The sequence below is a fragment of the Macrobrachium nipponense genome, chromosome 37 (genome assembly GCF_015104395.2).
Source record: "Macrobrachium nipponense isolate FS-2020 chromosome 37, ASM1510439v2, whole genome shotgun sequence".
In the NCBI taxonomy this organism is placed as follows: domain Eukaryota; kingdom Metazoa; phylum Arthropoda; class Malacostraca; order Decapoda; family Palaemonidae; genus Macrobrachium; species Macrobrachium nipponense.
The window spans coordinates 57,120,046-57,142,982 of record NC_061097.1 but is presented as its reverse complement, the minus strand read 5'-3'; positions in this window follow the sequence as shown (position 1 = coordinate 57,142,982).

Sequence of the window (22,937 nt, the reverse complement as noted above, 5' to 3'; positions counted from 1 at the left end):
AACTCCATATTCTTACCAGTTCTTAGCTCTTGTTTAGGAAGGAGGAGACCGTCCTGTCAGCTGTTACTTACTAGTGAGTCGTGACTAGTCACTTACACTAGCCATCTACTGTCAGGGAACGAATTGCTTTGGCCTAATCAGAGGCCTCCACTATACAAGACGTTTCTATCGCCCTCTCTCATTGGCTCAAAGCTTCGATTTTTGGGCGAAGAGTCTTCGTAAACGATCTCCTATTGGCTGGTAGAATGAGACCCGATTTTCGCAAAGTATTTCTATGGAGACGTTCTCCTTTGATGTCTAACATATATATATAAATAGTTTTGGTATGGAGTGTAAGTCACATATATCACGAACAGTAAAAGGTCAGTTAATAGACGGATAATTGTAGAAAGGGAATGATAGAACAACAAGGAAAGAGATAAAGGCTAATTAGAGAATACCAAACCAGCCATATTCCAGATATAAAAAATGTCCATAAATGTATATTTAAATTTAAATATACTTCTATATGTAATTTTTTTATGTCATTGCTCATGTGCAATTACACGTATTAACACAATTATACACACACACATATATATACATGTATACCATGCCAGCTTCTTAGAGTATGTGACCATCATGGGATTATAACCAGAAAAAAAAATATTTGAAAGGAGACTTGAATGTCTGGGCGAATTTTACTTTGGATTTGGTTGTTGTTATTAAAAACCATCTCTAGTATTTTCTTGTAGGAAAATTGAGTTCTTCGAAAGTACGGAGGAATTCTACAGGACTTCCAATTCCTAAAGGTATCACCTTCATTGGCAATGGGAGACATAGTAGATCCGTTTTGTCTACTGTTCTTAGACATTTAGTATGCATCCACACACACATACACTCAGACAGTTAGCCAAAGTGATCATATATGATTTTATTATATATTACTGGGACGACATTTCATTTTAAAAACACAGAAACCAAAATATTTAATAAACACTTGAATATTTCTGCATCCAAACCTCTCCACTGACAAAGAGGCAAAGGCTTGGAAGGACCTCTGGACTTGGCCTTACCAACACAGACGTGTTCTGAAGATAGAGCAGAGGTCAATATTGAAATAACTTGGTCTAAACCATAGATATTTCTTCATTTCATTCCTAACCGCCCCTTCCAATCAGGTGGTAGCCAGCCAGACCCCTTCCGAAATCAGGACTTATATAGTATCATCTGTTGGTTGCCTTGGGATTCTATGGTCGTATTCTGGTCGTTAAATTAGGAAATATTCCTCTAGCAAATCGAAATCAGAAGGCAGAGAACTTGTGCTATTGGTGTCGTCAGTGTACCAACCTCTCTCTCTCAATTTGCTATTCCAAGTCTCGCCCCCCACCCGCTCCCCCGCCCCAGAGGTTTGTTTGGGTAATCAGGTCTGTAGATCCTGAGGTGATCTGAAGGCTGGAATGAAGACGATCTGGATCAGAAATGAGAGGCAGCAGCAGCCATCTTGAATCAAACTGTCTTTATTCTTCTCGTTACGATCGTGGATACAAAATGCAGTTGCAAAGCAAGTCGGTACTTCTTTGCTTATACATTATAAGAGGAAATGCTTACATAAACTAATGAAAGACATAAAAACTACACACACATTCTTAACACCCTTCCCACCATAGGAGTTGTCCCAAGATCATATCAAAAATAAATACAATCAGGTCTCATGGTGTAAAATAATATAAACTAATCCTCATTGAGTTCACAATTACCCATAAGTAAGTAGCATTATTCTCAAGGGTCTACTTCACAAATCAAGTAAAGAAGGAGTCCCGTCACCCTTTCAGTCAACCCGAAAATAAAAGTATATAAATTACTTATCCGCAAAACATTTGACACAATTAATACACCTGTACTAAATCTACATAGTTTAATCTTGTGATAAAAACCGTGAACCTCAAAATTAAACTACAAATGCACACAGGGAGAAGACTGGGCAGTTTAAAAAAATGGTGGAGAAAATATAAAAAAAAAAATCCAGTGACCTCAGATAGTCCAGGATCCCGACAGTTCCCTCCCTCTAAGTTTCACCAAATATATATATATATATATATATATATATATATATATATATATATATATATATCTATATATATATATATATATATATATATAATATATATAATATATATATATATATATATATATATATATATATATATATATATATATATATATATATATATATATATATATATATATATTTGCGCAACATTTCGCCTGTTTCTATACAGTGGCTGGCACCTACTGGCAAATATTAATTCATTCATATCAATAAAAGATAAAGTCGCCCACGGAACTCAATAAACGACATTTGTAATGCGCGCTGCTGACATCTCCCAAAATCTTCGATTTCTAGGTCCAAATCTCCAAAAATCTTCTATTTCTAGGTCCAAATCTCCCAAAATCTTCGATTTCTAGGTCCAAATCTCCCAAAATCTTCGAATTTCTGATTCAGAATCTCCCAAAATCTTCGATTTCTGATTCAGAATCTCCCAAAATCTTCGAATTTCTGATTCAGAATCTCCCCAAATCTTCGATTTCTAGGTCCAAATCTCCCAAAACCTTCGATTTCTGATTCAGAATCTCTCACAATTTCGATTTCTAGGTCCAAATCTCCCATAATCTTCGATTTCTGATTCAGAATCTCCCAAAATCTTCGATTTCTAGGTCCAGATCTCCCAAAATCTTCGATTTCTGATTCAGAATCTCCCAAATTCTTCGATTTCTTGGTCAAAATCGCCCAGAATCTTCGATTTCCGATTCAGAATCTCCGAAAATCTTCGATTTCTAGGTCCAAATCTCCCAAATTCTTCGATTTCTGATTCAGAATCTCCCAAAATATTCGGTTTCTGATTCAGAATCTCCCAAAATCTTCGGTTTCTAGGTCCAAATCTCCGAAAATCTTCGATTTCTTGGTCAAAATCTCCCAGAATCTTCGGTTTCTGACTCAAAATCTCCCAAAATCTTCGATTTCTAGGTCCAAATCTCACAAAATCTTCGATTTCTGATTCAGAATCTCCCAAAATCTTCGAATTTCTTATTCAGAATCTCCCAAAATCTTCGAATTTCTGATTCAGAATCTCCCAAAATCTTCGATTTCAGGTTACCAAATCTCCCAAAACGCGTCCAAATTCTCCCAAAAAATCTGAGCCAAATTTCTCCATTCCCAAGGATTCGCCCAAAATTTCTTCGGATTTCCAGAATCTCCCAAAAATGCTTCCACAATTTCTTCGATTGCTAGGTCCAAATCTCCAAAATATTCGATTTCTGATTCAGAAAAATCTCCAAAAGTCTTCGATTCTAGCGTCCAAATCTCCCAAAAATCTTCGATTTCTGATTTCAGAATCTCCCCAAAATCTTCGGTTTCTGACTTAAAATCTCCCAAAATTCTTTCGATCTTTAGGTCCAAATCTCCCAAAATCTTCGATTTCTGTCCAAAATCTCCCAAAATTTCGATTATTGAATCAAAATCTTCCCAAAATCTGCGAAAATTTCTGATTCAGAATCTCCCAAAATCTCTTCGAAAAATTTTGATTTCAGAAATCCCAAAATCTTTTTCCGATCAATAGGTTTCCACAACTCTCAAAATCTTCGATTTCTGAGGTCCCAAATCTCCCAAAATCTTTCGATTCTTCAGTCCCAAAATCTCCCAAAATCTTCGATTTCTTGATGCAAAATCTCCCAAAAATCTTGAATTTCTGATTCAGAATCTCCCAAAATCTTCGAATTTCTGATTCCCAAGAATCTCCAAAATCTTCGATTCATAGGTCCAAATCTCCAAAACAAAAATCTTCGATTTCTAGGTCAAATTTCTAACCCAAAATCTCGATTTCGATTCAGAAAATTCTTCCCATCTCGGAATATTTGATCAGAAAATCTCACCAAAAACTTCGATTTCTGATCAGAATCTCCCAAAATCTTCGAAAATTTCTTTTAAGCCCAAAATCTTCCATTTTTCGATTTCTTGAAATCAAAATTATCCCAAAATAACTTCGAATTTTTGATCAGAATCTACCCAAAATCTTTCTTGATTTTCTAGGTTCAAATCTCCCAAAATCTCGAATTCATTTGATGCAGAATCTCCCAAAAAATCTTCGAATTTCCCGATTCAGAATCTCCCAAAATTCTTCGAATTCGATCCCCAGCCGTCAAAATCTCCCAAAATCTTCGATTTCTAGTCCAAATCTCCCAAAATCTTCGATTTCAGGTCCCAAAATCTTCCCATTTCTTCGATTTCTTGGTCAAAATCCCCAAAATCTTCGAATTCTGATTCAGAAATCTCCCAAAATCTTCGATTTCTGATTCAGAATCTCCAAAATCTTCGATTTCTAGGTAAAAACAAATCTCCCAAAGGCTTTCGATTTCTGATTCAGAATTTCGCTCCCCCCCGTTGAAAAAATCTTAAAAGAATTCTAGATCAGAAATCTCCCAAAATTCTTTCGATTTCTGATCAGAATTCTCCCAAAATCTTCAAAAGATTTATTAGGTCCCAAAATTCTCCCCGGAAAACTTTTCGAGTTTTAAAACTTGATCAAAATCCTCCCCAAAATCTTTAGAAATTTTTTAAAATCAGAAAATCTCCAAAACTTCGATTCTGATCAGAATCTCCCAAAATCTCCCTGATTTTTCTAGGTTCCAAATCCTCAAAAACTTGAAAATCTTGATCAGGAAAATCTCGAAAATCTTCGATTTCTAGGTCCAGATTCTACCAAATAAAACTTCGATCTGATTCAAGAATCTTCCCAAAATCTTCGATTTTCTGGTCAAAAATCTCCCAAAAGGAATCTTCGATTTCGGAAATTTCCCAAAAGATTTCTTCCCCAAAACATCTTCGATTTCTTAATCCCAAAACTCAAAATCTCGATTCTATGATTCAGGAAAATCTTCCAAAATTCTCCGATTTCTAAAAGGTCAGATCTCCCAAAAACGTCGAAGTTCTTGATTCAGATCCTTCAAAAATCTTCGAATCTTGGTCAAAAATCTCGGAATATTCGATTTCGAAAATCAGAAAACCCCAAATTCTTCCCATTTCTCGAAAAATCTAGTCCAAAATCTCCCAAATATTCCGAAAAGTCTGAAAATCAAAAGATTCTCCAAACCCAAAATCTTCGTTTCTGACTCAAATCTCCCAAAATCTTCGATTCTAGGTTCAAATCTCCCAAAATTCTTCGAATCTGGAAATTCCCAAGAATTTCCCATCTTTCGCCAAAAAATTCTTATTCAGAACTCCCAAAATTTCGGAAATTTACTTGAAAATTTCAAGAATCAATTCCCAAAATTTCGATTTCTAGGTCCAAAATCTCCCAAAATCTTCATTGGTTCTTTGATTCAGGAAAATCCCTTAAATTCTTCGGGTCCTGAACTTCAAAAAATCTCCCAAAATTTCCTTTCGGAAATTTCCTTTTAGGTCCAAAATCTCCCAAAATCTCGAATTTCTAAAAGGTTTCCAAATTCTCCCCAAAACCAAATAATAAAACTTCGAGTGCGGAAATTCCCAAAAGAATTTCTCCCAAAATTCTTGGAATTTCTGGAAAAATTCAGGAAAATTTCTTCCAATTAATAAAATTCGAATTTCTAAAAGGGCCAAATCCTTCCCCAAAATCTTTTCGATTTCCTTGAAAATTCAAAATTTCTCCCAAAATCCTTCGAATTCTGATTCAGGAAATCTTCGATTTCTGAAAATTCAGAATTAAAATCCAAAATCTTCGAAAATTCTTAGCTTCAAATTTCCCAACAAAATCTCGATTTCTGATTCAGAATCTCAAAACATCTTCGTTTCTTGACTCAAAATTCCCAAAATCTTCGATTCTTGGTCCCAAATTCCCATTTCCTTTCGAATAGGTCCAAATCTCCCACAATCTTCGATTTCTGATTCAGAATCTCCCAAAATCTTGGAATTTCTGATTCAGAATCTCCAATAATATTCGATTTCTAGGTCCAAATCTCCCAAAATCTTCGATTTCTGATTCAAAATCTCCCAAAATCTTCGAATTTCTGATTCAGAATCTCCCAAAATATTCGCCCCAAAATTTCTTTTGATCAGAATCTCCCAAATCTTCGAGTTTCTAGGTCGCAAATCTCCAAAATAAAAACTTCGATTTCTGATTCAGAATCTCCCAAAATCCTCGGTTTCGTGACAAATCCCAAAATCTCCCAAAGCTTCGATTTCTAGGTCCAAATCTTCCCAAAATCTTCGATTTCTGATTCAAAATCTCCAAAATCTTCGAATTTTCTGATTCAGAAAATCTCAAAACCCCAAAATCTTCGAAGTTTCTGAAAATTCAGAAATTTTTTTTTTTTTTTTTCCCCAAAATCAAAAATTCGATTCATAGGTCCAAATCTCCCAAAATCTTCGATATCTAGGTCCAAATCTCCCAAAATCTTCGATTTCTAGGTCCAAATCTCCCAAAATCTTCGATTTCTTGGTCAAAATCTCCCAAAATCTTCGAATTTCTGATTCAGAATCTCCCAAAATCTTCGAATTTCTGATTCAGAATCTCCCAAAATCTTCGATTTCTAGGTCCAAAACTCCCAAAATCTTCGATTTCCGATTCAGAATCTCCCAAAATCTTCGAATTTCTGATTCAGAATCTCCCAAAACCTTCGAATTTCTGATTCAGAATCTCCCAAAATCTTCGATTTCTAGGTCCAAATCTCCCAAAATTTTCGATTTCTGATTCAAAATCTCCCAAAATCTTCGAATTTTTTATTCAGAATCTCCCAAAATCTTCGATTTCTGATTCAGAATCTCCCAAAATCTTCGATTTCTAGGTCCAAATCTCCCAAAACCTTCGATTTCTGATTCAGAATCTCCGAAAATCTTCGATTTCTAGGTCCAGATCTCCCAAAATCTTCGATTTCTGATTCAGAATCTTCCAAAATCTTCGATTTCTTGGTCAAAATCTCCCAGAATCTTCGATTTCCGATTCAGAATCTCCCAAAATCTTCGATTTCTAGGTCCAAATCTTTCAAAATCTTCGATTTCTGATTCAGAATCTCCCAAAATCTTCGATTTCTAGGTCCAGATCTCCCAAAATCTTCGATTTCTGATTCAGAATCTCCCAAAATCTTCGATTTCTTGGTCAAAATCTCCCGGAATATTCGATTTCCGATTCAGAATCTCCCAAAATCTTCGATTTCTAGGTCCAAATCTCCCAAAATCTTCGATTTCTGATTCAGAATCTCCCAAAATCTTCGGTTTCTGACTCAAAATCTCCCAAAATCTTCGATTTCTAGGTCCAAATCTCCCAAAATCTTCGATTTCTGATTCAGAATCTCCCCAAAACGAAAAATCTTCGGTTTGTTCCCTTTCTGAGCTCAAAAATTTCTCCCAAAATCTTCGGATTTCTAGTCCAATCTCCCAAAAATCTTCGATTTCTGATTCAGAATCTCCCAAAATCTTCGTTTCTAGGTCCAAATCTCCCAAAATCTTCGATTTCTTGGTCAAAATCTCCCAGAATCTTCGATTTCCGATTCAGAATCTCCCAAAATCTTCGATTTCTAGGTCAAAATGTCCCAGAATCTTCGATTTCCGATTCAGAATCTCCCAAAATCTTCGATTTCTAGGTCCAAATCTCCCAAAATCTTCGATTTCTGATTCAGAATCTCCCGAAATCTTCGATTTCTAGGTCCAAATCTCCCAAAATCTTCGATTTCTGATTCAGAATCTCCCAAAATCTTCGAATTTCTGATTCAGAATCTCCCAAAATCTTCGATTTCTAGGTCCAAATCTCCCAAAATCTTCGATTTCTAGGTCCAAATCTCCCAAAATCTTCGATTTCTGATTCAGAATCTCCTAAAATCTTCGATTTCTAGGTCCAAATCTCCCAAAATCTTCAATTTCTGATTCAGAATCTCCCAAAATCTTCGATTTCTAGGTCCAAATCTTCCAAAATCTTCGATTTTTGATTCAGAATCTCCCAAAATCTTCAATTTCTAGGTCCAAATCTTCCAAAATCTTCGATTTCTGTTTCAGAATCTTCCAAAATCTTCGGTTTCTGACTCAAAATTTCCCAAAATCTTCGATTTCTAGGTCCAAATCTCCCAAAATATTCGATTTCTGATTCAGAATCTCCCAAAATCTTCGGTTTCTAGGTCCAAATCTCCCAAAATCTTCCATTTTTTGGTCAAAATCTCCCAGAATCTTCGATTTCCGATTCAGAATCTCCCAAAATCTTCGATTTCTAGGTCCAGATCTCCCAAAATCTTCGATTTCTGATTCAGAATCTCCCAAAATCTTCGATTTCTTGGTCAAAATCTTCGATTTCTTGGTCAAAATCTCCCAGAATCTTCGATTTCCGATTCAGAATCTCCCAAAATCTTCGATTTCTAGGTCCAAATCTCCCAAAATCTTCGATTTCTGATTCAGAATCTCCCAAAATCTTCGGTTTCTGACTAAAAATCTCCCAAAATCTTCGATTTCTAGGTCCAAATCTTCCAGAATCTTCGATTTCCGATTCAGAATCTCCCAAAATCTTCGATTTCTAGGTCCAAATCTCCCAAAATCTTCGATTTCTGATTCAGAATCTCCCAAAATCTTCGATTTCTGATTCAGAATCTCCCAAAATCTTCAATTTCTGATTCAGAATCTCCCAAAATCTTCGATTTCTAGGTCCAAATCTTCCAAAATCTTCGATTTTTTATTCAGAATCTCCCAAAATCATTGGTTTCTGACTCAAAATCTCCCAAAATCTTCGATTTTTAGGTCCAAATCTTCCAAAATCTTCGATTTCTTGGTCAAAATCTCCCAGAATCTTCGATTTCCGATTCAGAATCTCCCAAAATCTCGATTTCTTAGATTCAGAATCTCCCAAAAATCTCGATCGAAAAGTAGAAAATCTTCCAAAATTTCTTCGAGGGTTTCTGATCGAAAAAAAAATCTTCATCTCCTTTCCTTGAAATCAAAATTCCCAAAATCTCGGGATTTGTGGTTCAAAATCTCCCAAAATCTCGGGATTTGTGGTTCAAAATCTCCCAAAATCGCCGGGGTTTCCCTCGAAACCGTCTCTCCAACACTGATTCTCCAATACTCCTTCTCCAACAATCGTCTCCCTCATTGTTTCTCCCTCACTCCATCTCTCTCTCTCTCCCTCAGTCTCCGTCTGTCTTTGTCTCACTCTCCCTCTCTCTCTCTCTCTCTCTCTCTCTCTCGTGAAGTCGGGAAGGGGAAAAAAAATGTTCTCGCTCTCTCTCTCACTCTTTCTTTCTTCTTCTTCTTCTTCTTCTTTTGGTTCTTCCATTCTCTCTCTCTCTTCTCTTCCTAAGAAAAAAAAAATTTCGTTCCTCCTTCTCTCCTCTCTCTCTCCTCATTCTCGTTCTGGTTCTCTCTCTCTCTCTCTCTCTTTCTCTCTCTCTCTCTCTCTCTCCTCTTCTTCTTGAGAGAAAAGAAAAGAAAAGAAAAATAAAAGAAAAAGAATTCATCATTAGTAGGTCCTGCCTCCTCCTCCCTCCAATCGAGAGAGAGAGAGAGAGAGAGAGAGAGAGAGAGAGAGAGAGTAGGAAGGAGTAAGGAGCTAATTTTTTTCTTTTCTTTTTCTTTTAAGGAAGAGAGAGAGAGAGAGTGATGACGACACAAGGACACACAGAAAGACAAGAGTATTTTTATGAACCTACAACTACAGTTTGGAAGGGGGTCCTTGTAGCGGGGTTGTTGGGGCGGGGGGGGGGGGGGGCGGGGGGGGGGTGTTTGTGGTTTGGGTTCTTATCATTGTGTACGTGTTCACTAACCTCCCCCTCTCCACCGCCTACGAATATTACCACACCTCCCCTTCCCTCTATACGATTACCTACACGATAACCACTTCTTTTTTTCTTTTAGTAACAATTGTTTTTTTAACGCTAGAGAGAGAGAGAGAGAAGAGAGGGAGAGAGAGTCTTGAGGATCCTCCTCTTCTCTCTTTATCTCTCTCTTAGGAAGAAACTAATAGCTGTCAGTAGATCTCGAGAGCCACCTCTTGACGAAAGAGACCTGTCCCTTCACCACCAACGATGCAGAAAGCAGCCTTTTGGCCGCATGTAATAGGGGCGAGGAGGAAGCCTTGGCTGTATTTGCATATACGCCTCTCTTGCATCTTACTTACTTACAGAGCGCTCTCTCTGGATGACGACAACGAAAGTTGTGTCCCAGTGAAGTAGTGATGAGGATCAGTGTTGCAGATCTGCTGCTCTTTCCCAATGAAACAGGCGACAAAAGAAAGGAAAGCAAATAATGACTATTATGTTAATGGACGGTTACCAGGCCTCTAGGTTTAAAGTATCTTTTATACAACTATTAGGCCGTGCTTTCTAGATTCAGATGCCACAGTTATTAAAAGCCTAAAGTTCATCATCGGTTTTAAATGGTATGATCGAAGGGGAGCTTCGATCTTCACCGGCTATGTATTGGGAATGATGGAGGTTCATCAAAACTGATTGAATTTCCTGTGATAATTATTAAAATTGTACAGAAACACCTGGTTTTATAACCACAATTTAAGACGATAGGCCTAGAATGTTACAGTTACATCTGTTAACTTTGAATTGGAGCTAGATGCTTTTTAATGCAAACTCTCTCTTTCTCTCTCTCTCTCTTGTTCATTAACTTATTTAAGTATGGTTTGTCTTTTTCACTGAAGTAGGAAAAATAGGAAAGGAAAGTCGAGTCGGTTTTTGAGAGTGAGAGTGAGAGAGAGAGAGAGTAGGATTATTTTCACTCCTCTCTCGAAGTCTGACTGAAGTGTGGGTGGGTTGGGGGGGGGGTGGAGGTTGGGGGAGGGGGCTGGACGTTGGCAGCACCGTCTAGAAACAACCTCCATGACACAAGAGCCAGTTTCATTCTTCGTCATCATCAGATTTTCAAGACTTTGATGCTCCTCCTCCTCCTCCTCCTCCTCCTCCTCCTCCTCCTCCTTATTTCCTTGAGGAATCGCCATTGGTTCATTCGTTACACAGAATCATTTTCCTGTGGTATTCGCTTGTGTAGATATATATATATATATATATATATATATATATATATATATATCTATATATATATATAGTATATATATATATATATATGAATATATGAATAACTTGATCACGAAGTATATAAAACGTAATGCTATGTATAAATAAAGGTTTTTTTTTGCCACGAAGGAAACAATGAAAAAGCGAGATAGCCAAGTACTTTCGGTTCTGTTTGGACGCTTTACTGAGGCAAACTGATTTTACAGAGAACAACATAGTCAAAAGAAAGCTTAATATACAAACTGACACTACAAGATTAGCAAGCAATAAGGGCGATTTTCACTCTACAGAAAGGAGGAGCCGCCTGAGGGTAGCCACACCTTGAGGATACACGCAGTAAACAAGTGATTCTCTCAGAAAACAGTACATTTTGAAAAAACACGGGAGCATATACAATTTAATACCATGAATGTTTACACAAATTTTCCCCCCAAAAATTATTATTAATGAAAAGACGAAAGAAAATATAAATATATATATATCGAGCAAGAGAAAGAGGGAGAGAAAATATCGAACCAGAGAGAGAGACAGAGACAGAGAGAGAGAGAGAGAGAGATGGAGAGAGAGAGAGAGAGAGAGAGAGAGAGAGAGAGAGAGATGACGAGAGAGAGAGAGAGAGAGGAGAGAGAAAGAAGAACGAGAGAAATAATAACATTACGTGGGACTAATTTATTAGTTGTTCATTTATTTTAAGGTCCTTCATAAACATCTTACAAATATATGGGTCCAAATGGTACAATATCAATTTTTTATAACAAAAATGTTATGTAAAAGAAATAAGACCCCATAGGAACCCTCCCAATGGTAGAGGCCGTTATAGACCTTCTTGTAATGGAGTCCCTTCCAGTAATATTGATTCATTTAAATCCCTCCACATCATATCGCCATCAGAGGACATTACTGTTATCCTCATTTTTACCATTTATCACGATGTTTAACTGGAGTACGTGAGTGGATCTTCAATTATTCAATGTACACCTAGTTTTAAGAAATATAATTTCTGAAGTTTCCATTTACAAGTGCCTTTAAAATGATCCTACAATTGCTCATATTCTAAGTATTTTCCTGGGGAGCGCCCCGCCCCCCCAAAACCCCCAGTTACTTTGGCTCGCTTCGCTAGCCTCCCAGCCCATAACAGGGGTCCCAAATGGGACTGTGCCCACCAAACCCCAAAATGTCTAGGACTGCTCCTGGTTCTCCCCCCATAAAACATATAAAAGCAAAATTGTGTTATGTTTACAGGGTTCACAGGTAAATCTTAATGTGGCCATTTTGTTGCACAACTTTCACAAAACGTAACGATAGAAATGTGTAAAATATTTCCATTTTTCGAAGATTGAAAAGTTTTCTTTTTTATTTGTGATATCCGAGCCTCCTAATTATGGTTTTTAATCATCCTCCTGATTTCAGTTTGTTCATGTGGTGACTACAAAGTGTAACTATGATAAAAATGTTATTTCATTTTTATGATACTTCCTACTGCAGCGTTTACCTTAGATAATAGAGTAGAATCCACAGTAGGATTTAGGCCAAATGCTGGGATCTGTAAATTCATTCAGCGCTGTAAGGGAAATTGACACTAGGAGGTTTGGAAGGTGTAACAGGAGGAAAACCTCAAAGCAGTTGAAGAAGAAGCACTATGAAACAATCGCTGAGGAAGGTGGAAAGTCAGGTGGAAGAAAGGGAAATGAACAGAATGTGTTTAGTTTAGTTTTCCTTTGGGACTGAAGAATGACAAAACATGGCCAAGCAGTTTATATACCATACTTTTTACTTAAGTCATGAATGTCAAGCGTAAAGTAAAAGTTGGTTTAGGAACGATTTAAAATTGCTGTTAGCTGTGAGATATCTATTATTTTTGGCTCTTAATGACATTTTCTGGACCATTTTTAAGAACCCATTCCTCAGGAACGTTTGACAAATGAATCTCATGACTCGACCCTCATGAGTTGAGGCCATTTTTGCTTCGCCTCAGGTACTACATAATGGCAGGAAATAACAATACGTGTACAGACATTCAGAGAAATGGAAAAAAAGTTTCTGCGCCAGTTCTCGGTGAGAAATGACACATCCGTTTGCATGTTGCACTTCTCTTTGGCCAGTTGCACATCCGGAAACAAAACTTGCCATGAAACTTGGACGTGTGTAGAGTGATACTGGGCTCCTTTCTAAGGCGTCTTCAGGAACCTTAATATAAAAAAAAGTGAACTCAAAACGCTCGCATGTCTTACGAGGGGAAATGTTACATACGCAAACTAAAAAGGCCTTAAAGTCAGTGACTTACATTCATAGTACATTCTCACTAAGATAAATGCATCATTACCTAATTCCTGGGTCTAATAAACATAAAACAGTGTACAAAATCAGATCAAATTCATAGATATACAACTCACAGAATATTGAGAAATATTCCCTGATAATTCAATCCATTCGGTAACATATAAAGGTTACTTGTTAAACATAGAAAGTAATATATAAAGCACATTCCTATTTTGGTGATTCAAGCATCTTAACAGTGTGATGCCTTCTTTTCATCAAGGCATTTCTATTCTCGAAGCAGCTCAGGCAGAAGATCTAAGACTGATTATTTGGCTTTCTGGAGATTCTATCTTCATAAAAATGGGACTCACTATCCATTTTATGCATTTTCTAAATAAAATTAAGGTTGCACGGCAAAACTGAATGACCTCCTTAGCACATCTGTTAAACTAAACCAAAACTTTTTTCAGTTTTCTTCTGAAGATTGAAAAAGAAACCCACAAAATCACTTTGTGACTTGTTTACTTCTAGGTATTTACATTTAATTTTACTCCACACTCGAGTACTTTCAGGTCCTATCTGTGGCCCATTTTCAAGAGATGTTTGGTATGTCAGGCTGGGTCAAGGCCCAGCTACTCCATATTTCTGTTTGTAAACTTGTCCCTCAAACGTGAAATAAGTATCACTGACACACAATTTAATCAACTCAAGGAAGACGCCTATTTCGATGTTTGGATTGAAAATAGGCGTCTTCCTTGAGTTGATTAAATTGTGTGTCAGTGATACTTATTTCACGTTTGAGGGACATGTTTACAAACAGAAATATGGAGTAGCTATGGGGTCCTGTTACAACCTTATTTACAGCCGTAATTTCAAGGGTTCTTGTCTTTACTCAGAATTTGCGGTCAGTAAAAATGCAACACAGCAACTTAGGAACAAAAGAACAAACACCTCAACAAAAGTTACAATATTTATTTCCACAAGAAAAAAAAAGGTAATGGTTGGCAAAAATAATAACCAAAATGAATATATAAAATAAGGGAAAAAAGGGAAAACCAACCTTAAGATCTCTAAAAGATCACCTAAAACTAAATTAAACCCTAAACCAAGAAATAGGAAATAATAAATATGAAACTTCAGGCAGGTACCTTTCAAATTGCTGGCCAGATATATCTAACCTAAGAAACTGAGTTAGTTAGAAGGAAGCAAGAGAAAATAAGAGGGGAAACTTAAAATTATTTCTACCTGACACATACAAACTAACTTAGATGCTAAACTTAAGTTAATAAACAATACATTACAAAAATAACCATACAAATTGATTGAAAGGAATAATCACGAGAGGCTTAGTGAATCATCTCCTCAGGTCATACAAGATCCAGAAGACCGTACTGCAAACAGGGGCGTGCAAATCTACAGGTACCAAGCGATCCACGATCGTCTTAATAGTTATATAAATATCTCATACCTGTAGAAAGCCGCCCTACTTGTCTCCAAGAGTTCCAAGAACTCACTGACGCCAATGAGCAGGTCAACTGGGTCAAGCTGTAATACCTGCAGGCAATCCAAAATACCACGGGAATACTAAGGGTGGTAGCCTCCGAGAATCCGGGACGTCAACGGATCTCACACGCCACAAACTGCACCGTTCCCAGTATATACGGGCCAACTCATTCGGAATCCTTCCGACGAACGAGGGAAGGGGCGTGGCTGATGAATGCCGCGGGTGACAAACACCAGCGACCACACACAAGGCAGCGAAGGAATAAAGAGGCCGTGATCCAAAACTCTTGAAGTGACCAAACATTAAGTGGCAAAGCGTCAGGCTGTGAGGAGGAACTCGAACTAACTCTGTCACGTATCACCACCCTTACGATCAAGCCTTCCACTCGAGTCAACACAGCTCATAGGAGAGAAAAACAACGATCGTTAATAAGGCACTTCAGGGGTTCACTAATACCGGGGGAGAAGGTGGTAAACAAAGCAAAACTGCGTAGTCATATGACTCCCGTACAGAGTTCATCAAACTAAGAAAAGCTTAAATATACGAAAAACGACGCTAGCTTATTAATAAACTTAAAACTAAAAAAAAAGGTCAAAAAGGTTGGAAAAGTATTAACAACTTATAATCAAATTATAATGAATTTACTTTAATCTAATACCTTTCTTCCCCTACAAAAAATTTTTTTATCAAATAGAGTAAATTTTTTTATACAACTAAAGAATCAATTAAATCTTAAAATAGCATCAATCTTAAAAGTAAAGATAACCTTAGTGTAAACATGCATAGAATTATCTAATAAAGCACACACAATTGTGCATTACACATTCTGAAATAAATAGGTCGGCATTAAATATACCTCAATTAAACATACCAATATATAAACAGTCTAATCAAATACAAAGCCTGGAAATAAAAAAAAAAATAATCGAACATAATTCTAAAGTCAAGAACAAAATGTACTAAATCACAGAAAATGATAAAGTTCTGAAATTCCAAAAGTTCTTGCTAAAAATTAAAGTCATAACAAATGTCACAAAGACCTACCTATCAGCTAATAAGAAACTATGACTAATATAGAACTGAATATTTCTTACAACTAATACTTAAACTAAAAACAACACTGGCAAAAAAAAAAAAAATTATCATATAAATAAACGAAACAAACGAGCAGGGCGAAAGAGGCAGGGAAAGACCAACAAAAATAAACACTTTACAACCTGGACAAGGTGTCCGGGATCTTATTATCAGATCCTTTAATATGTTTAATTACCAAGTTGAGCTCTTGCAGTTGCAAGGCCCAACGTAAAATCCTTTGGTTAGACCCTTTCATCCGTTCAATAAACACTAACGGATTATGATCCGTCCATACCTCCACTGGAAAAGAAAGATTAGTTAAGTATGGTTTAAAATGAGATATGGTACGGATCAGGGCGAGAGCCTCTTTCTCAATAGTTGAATACTTACGCTCTGCCGTTAACAACTTTTTGCTGTAGTAGGATATGGGGTACACCTCCTCGTCCTCACCCTTTTGAAAGAGAACGCCTCCAATGCCTACATCGCTAACGTCAACAGCAATTATAAAGGGAGCTTGAAAATTTGGAGAAATCAAAATAGGTTTAGACATAAGAATAGTCTTAATTTTAATGAATGCTTCTTCACACTCGCTAGTCCAAATAAATTTCCTATTTTTTAGCAAAAGATCATTCAAGGGACGAGCAATGTCAGAAAAGTTCCTAACGAACCTTCTAGTAGCCCATCATACCTAACACCCTTCGAACTTCTCGGACATTGCACGGTCTCTTTAGATTAGATATAGCCTCGACATTAGCCTGTTTCGGGGCTATATGACCCAGACCAACCTCATGACCCAGATACACAACTGTGGCCTTACCAAATTCGCATTTAGCGAGGTTAATGACTAAGCCCGCAGCACGGAGAGCTTCAAAAACTTTACCCAACCTGAGTAAATGTGTTTTCCAATCATTACTGTGAACAACAAGATCATCTATGTAGATCTCGGAACCTTCTAATCCACAGACCACACGGTTCATTAATCTTTGAAAAGTACAAGCAGCATTCCTCATCCCAAAAGGCATGACCTTGCATTCATACAAGCCGAATGGGGTGACAAATGCTGAAATTTCTCTTGCTCGATCCGACAAAGGAACTTGCCAGTAGCCCTTGAGCAAATCCAACTTTGTAATATACTTTGCTGAACCAATGCGGTCTATGCAGTCGTCAATTCTAGGAAGAGGAAAGGAATAATTTTTAGTATGCGTATTAACTTTATGATAGTCCACACACATCCGATACTGTCCATCGGATTTCTTCACCAATACTATAGGGGAGCTCCAAGGACTAACAGAAGGTTGTATTAAATAATGCTTCAACATATATTCTATTTCCTTATTGACTATATCCATTTTAGTGGGATTTAGTCTATAAGGGCTTTGTTTAATTGGTGAAGCTTCTCCTACTACCACATCATGTTCAATTAAACTAGTCAATCCGGGAGAGTCTAATCAAATCTGAAAAAGAATGAATTAAGCCTTCCATTTCCCTTCTTTGATTTAGATCAAGATGCTTCAGATGCTCATCTAACCCATTCAAACATTGCACATTCTTGGATAGAGCATCTGAAGGTACTTGATTAATTATTTCCTCAGACCCATCAGGAAGCACCTCTGCCACCAAAGAAACCGATTCATACCCTGTTTCCAAAGGATCAGATCTACTAGAGACATAAGGTTTCAGTCTGTTAATGCGAAAAATTCGACACTTTCGTTTGGTCCCAGGAGCTTCTATTTCATAATTAAGAACGGATAACTTCCTCAACACCTTCCAAGGCCCCTTATACCTTGGTTCAAGGAAGTTATCCGAATCAGTACCCAACACCAAAACCAATTCCCCAGGCTCAAACGACCGTGCTCGAGTTTTCTTGTCATAATTAATCTTCATAGCAGCCTGAGAGCTAGCTAAATTTTCTCTAGCAAACTTCCAGGCGCTAGAAAGTTTTCCTCTAAGATTATCAACAAATTCACCCACGTTCGTCTCCTTTATTTGATCAGATTCCAAAACTTCATATAAAATTTCTAAAGGGCCCCGTATTTTATGTCCAAAGACTAATTCAAAAGGAGCTACGCCCGTGGATGAATTTGGATGACTTCTAAGAGCAAAGAGAGCAAAAGGAAGACCCTTATCCCATTCCTCTCCATGCTCATAAAAAAATCTCCTTAAAATTGATTTAAGAGTTTGATGGAATCTTTCCACCACTCCCTGACTCTCTGGATGGTAAGGAACACTAGTAGTGTGCAGAATGGCCAGATCTGCACACTTACTTCGAAATTCCTTACTAGTAAAATTAGTTCCACAATCAGTTTGTATTTTACGAGGGATTCCATACCTCGAAAAGAAAATTACCAACTGGTCAAATACAGCCTTAGATGTGACTTTCTTCATGGGAATGGCTTCAGGAAATCATGATGCCCGATCCATCACAGTCAGTAAATAGATAAAACCGGTTTTAGTTTTAGGAAGAGGGCCTACTATATCAACTACCAGCTCATTAAATGGCTCCCCAATAGCTGGTATGAGATATAAAGGTGCTTTCACAATTGTCTGATTAGGTTGACCTACCACTTGGCACACTGGACAATCTTTCACATATTGTTTTACTGACGATTTCATTCCTGGCCACCAAAAACATTTAGCCAACCTACGGAACGTCTTCCAGACACCAAAATGACCACAGAATGAATCATCATGAAATAAATTTAATATTTGTCTCTGAAATGGAGAAGGCACCACTATTTGCTCAATATGGGACATTTTGGGATCATTAGCAACCAGGGGACGACTCACCCTATATAATATGCCCCTTTTTACCCAGAATCGAGGCTTCGTCAAGTCAGAAGTATCACCTAAATTAAAATTAAACTCTCTTTTCTGGGCTTCAATAAAGGCTGCTCGATCCCAATTGGGAATCACATTATCACTACTTACTACACTACTTACTACTGACCCGGGTCTTCCTACATCTAGGTCTACCTCTAAACTACTCAAATTTAACCCTTCATCATTATTTAATAAGTCTGCAGCCCTTGCGGCAGCTCTAGTGGTAACCGCCACTGGACACTTATTGACTGACAATATTGGGAATAATTCTTGGCCATCACTATTAATCATATCATTTCCTAATATGCCATCAATACCAGCTATAGGAAGACTCTCGACAACGGCCAACTCGGTCTTTCCATAATACCCAGGGAATGACAACATTACCTCTACTAAAGGAGCTGAAACTATTGTGTTCGGGAAACCTCCCAGAACAATAAAGTTCCCTGAATACTTCACCAAACCTTTTAAACTGCTTTCCAGCACTAACGACCAAGCAGACCCTGTATCTCTCAAAAACCTATAATCAATAATGACTGAATTATAAATTACTCTACCAGGCCATATGTATTTATCCTATTGTAGTCATTCCTGTGGATTATTATTTTCATCTCCGGGCGTACTATTACACCACTACCACTATTTATTATCGGTAATTTTACGTCAGGATTATTCCTTTGAAGATAATTTGTTCTGGCGTGACACTGAGCTTGGAAATGACCGGGTTTATTACACCAGAAACAAGTCTTCATATTACTATTTCTCGTTCCAGAATTACCTCCATTGGAAAATACACGAGTACCAGGTTTACTCGTGAATTTTCCATTCTTACTAACAGGGAAATTATTCTGAACCACAGAATTCTTAGGCTTATTATTATCATCTCTTATTCCTTTATGAAAATTCGCTGACTTTACTACATTATTACCTATATCCTTGCTGGCGAAATTGCCTGAACCTGTTCTATGGGTCAAGACAAATTCGTCAGCCACTTGAGCTGCCTTACCTAAATTAGTGACCTTTACTTCTTCCAAATAAATTCTTAGTTCTTTGGAGCAAGATTTCTTAAACTCCTCCAAAAGCATGAGTTCTCTCAAGGAAGAAAAAGTGACAACTTGACGACTTTTCAACCAGTCGTCAAACTGTTCCTCCTTGAACCTGGCAAATTCTACATACGACAAGGATGGCTGTTTATTGAAGTTCCTAAACTTCAATCTGTATGCCTCAGGGACCAAATCATAAGCTTTTAAAATTAGTGCCTTTATCTTGTGATAATCCCTGGCTATCCCTTCCTCCAAGGCATTATATACCCGAATTGCCTTGCCCACCAATTTACACTGAATCAGCACTGTCCACATCTCTGGTGGCCAAGACAACCGAGCTGACACCCTCTCAAAGGCCTTGAAGAATTCAAGAACATTCCTTTCATCAAAAATGGGGACCAATTTTAATGCAGCCCCAATATTAAACCTATCAGGCTGACTACCTCGTGGGGTGCTAAATTGGTTAGGAGCCCCCTGTAACCAACCATTTCCAAATTAAGGTTGGCCATCTCTATCTCATGCCTCCTCACCCTCTCGTTCTCCGCGTGTTCCAATTTCAACAACTCTATCTTTTTACAAATTAAGTCTTATTCCTGAATTTCCTTTGAATCAGAATTTACAGGAACTGTAGGAACTGCTGACCCTAAATTCTCTTCAGTTAAGAAGGGGTTTGTGGTAATATTTCCTCTTGGAGGCAAATTGGCCGGACCTTCATAAATGACTCCAGTCTGAGGAGGATCATCAAATAACGAAAAACCCGCACCACCACTAATTCCATTATCATCTACAACTAACCTATCATCATTTCCTAATTCACTACCTCTATCACTAATATTTTCCCCAACTAACCATTCAGCCTCCGCCAAACCTTGCATAACACTGTTCTTTACCATTATTAGTAATTTCCTCTTTGTATCTGTCATTTTGAACGGAATACCTAACCACCTAGCACAACTACCAAGATACTCCTTACCTAGTATTGGTAAATGCCTAATACAGTCGGCAGACCCTAAGAACTCTGCAGGACTAAACTCAAAGTCTTCCAAATATCCCTCATAAGTGGTAAGAGAGAAAGGTATTTCCAAAAATAAATACTATAACCACCACTGAGGAGCGTTCTAAAGTCCCAATTACTGTGTACACCTGAGCGCAAATCCTGTCACGGTCGCCAGATTGTTACGACCTTATTTACAGCCGTAATTTCAAGGGTTCTTGTCTTTACTCAGAATTTGCGGTCAGTAAAAATGCAACACAGCAACTTAGGAACAAAAGAACAAACACCTCAACAAAAGTTACAATATTTATTTCCACAAGAAAAAAAAGGTAATGGTTGGCAAAAATAATAACCAAAATGAATATATAAAATAAGGGAAAACCAACCTTAAGATCTCTAAAAGATCACCTAAAACTAAATTAAACCCTAAACCAAGAAATAGGAAATAATAAATATAAAACTTCAGGCAGGTACCTTTCAAATTGCTGGCCAGATATATCTAACCTAAGAAACAGTTAGTTAGAAGGAAGCAAGAGAAAATAAGAGGGGAAACTTAAAATTATTTCTACCTGACACATACAAACTAACTTAGATGCTAAACTTAAGTTAATAAACAATACATTACAAAAATAACCTTACAAATTGATTGAAAGGAATAATCACGAGAGGCTTAGTGAATCATCTCCTCAGGTCATACAAGATCCAGAAGACCGTACTGCAAACAGGGGCGTGCAAATCTACAGGTACCAAGCGATCCATGATCGTCTTAATAGTTATATAAATATCTCATACCCGTAGAAAGCCGCCCTACTTGTCTCCACGAGTTCCAAGAACTCACTGACGCCGATGAGCAGGTCAACTGGATCAAGCTGTAATACCTGCAGGCAATCCAAAATACCACGGGAATACAAAGGGTGGTAGCCTCCAAGAATCCGGGACGTCAACGGATCTCGCACGCCACAAACTGCACCGTTCCCAGTAGATACGGGCCAACTCGTTCGGAATCCTTCCAACGAACGAGGGAAGGGGCGTGGCTGATGAATGCCGCGGGTGACAAACACCAGCGACCACACACAAGGCAGCGAAGGAATAAAGAGGCCGTGATCCAAAACTCTTGAAGTGACCAAAAATTAAGTGGCAAAGCGTAAGGCTGTGAGGAGGAACTCGAACTAACTCTGTCATGTATCACCACCCTTACAATCAAGCCTTCCACTCGAGTCAACACAGCTCATAGGAGAGAAAAACAACGATCGTTAATAAGGCACTTCAGGGGTTCACTTATACCGGGGGAGAAGGTGGTAAACAAAGCAAAACTGCGTAGTCATATGACTCCCTTACAGAGTTCATCAAACTAAGAAAAGCTTAAATATACGAAAAACGACGCTAGCTTATTAATAAACTTAAAACTAAAAAAAAGGTCAAAAAGGTTGGAAAAGTATTAACAACTTATAATTAAATTATAATGAATTTACTTTAATCTAATAGGTCCTCATTATCACTTATACTCGCTAACATCTATATGGAATATTTCGAAACTAATCTAGTTCCTAATGTTAATGTCCCTAACTTAAAACTGCAAGGGTGGTGGAGATATGTCGATGATATTTTTGCTATTCTACAAGGTGATGAAAATGAAATGGAAACTTTTCTAGACAAACTCAGTAAGTTTGATAACAATATCCAGTTCACTTTCGAGAAAAGTTACAATAATAAACTGCCCTTTTTAGACATACTCATAGAAAGAAAAGAAACAGGATATGAATTCAGCACATATAGAAAGCCCACACATATAAACTCATATATTCATTTCTTCTCTTTTCACGGTCATGATATAAAAATACGGGTTCTAACAGGTTTATTTCTTAGGACAATGAGAACGTGGGACCCTTGCAAGATAGAGCAAGAAATAAATTACATCGATAAAAGCTTCGATGCATTAGCATACCCAGAATGGTTCAGAAAAAGGGCACTCAACAAAGCTAGAAAAATTTTTTACAGAGCAAATGTAGAGAGTACATGGAATAAAGAAAACAAGAAAATAGTTCCCCTCCCTTTTATGCCTAAAATGAAACAAATCACTTCAAAAATGAAAGAAAGTAAATCTAAATTTGTATATACCTTTGGTAATACCGTAAAAAACAAAGTATGTAAACATAAATTGGAAGAAGAAGACAGTAATACAGATGATGTAGCGGGGTTATACATAATTAATTGCAACAATTATGGA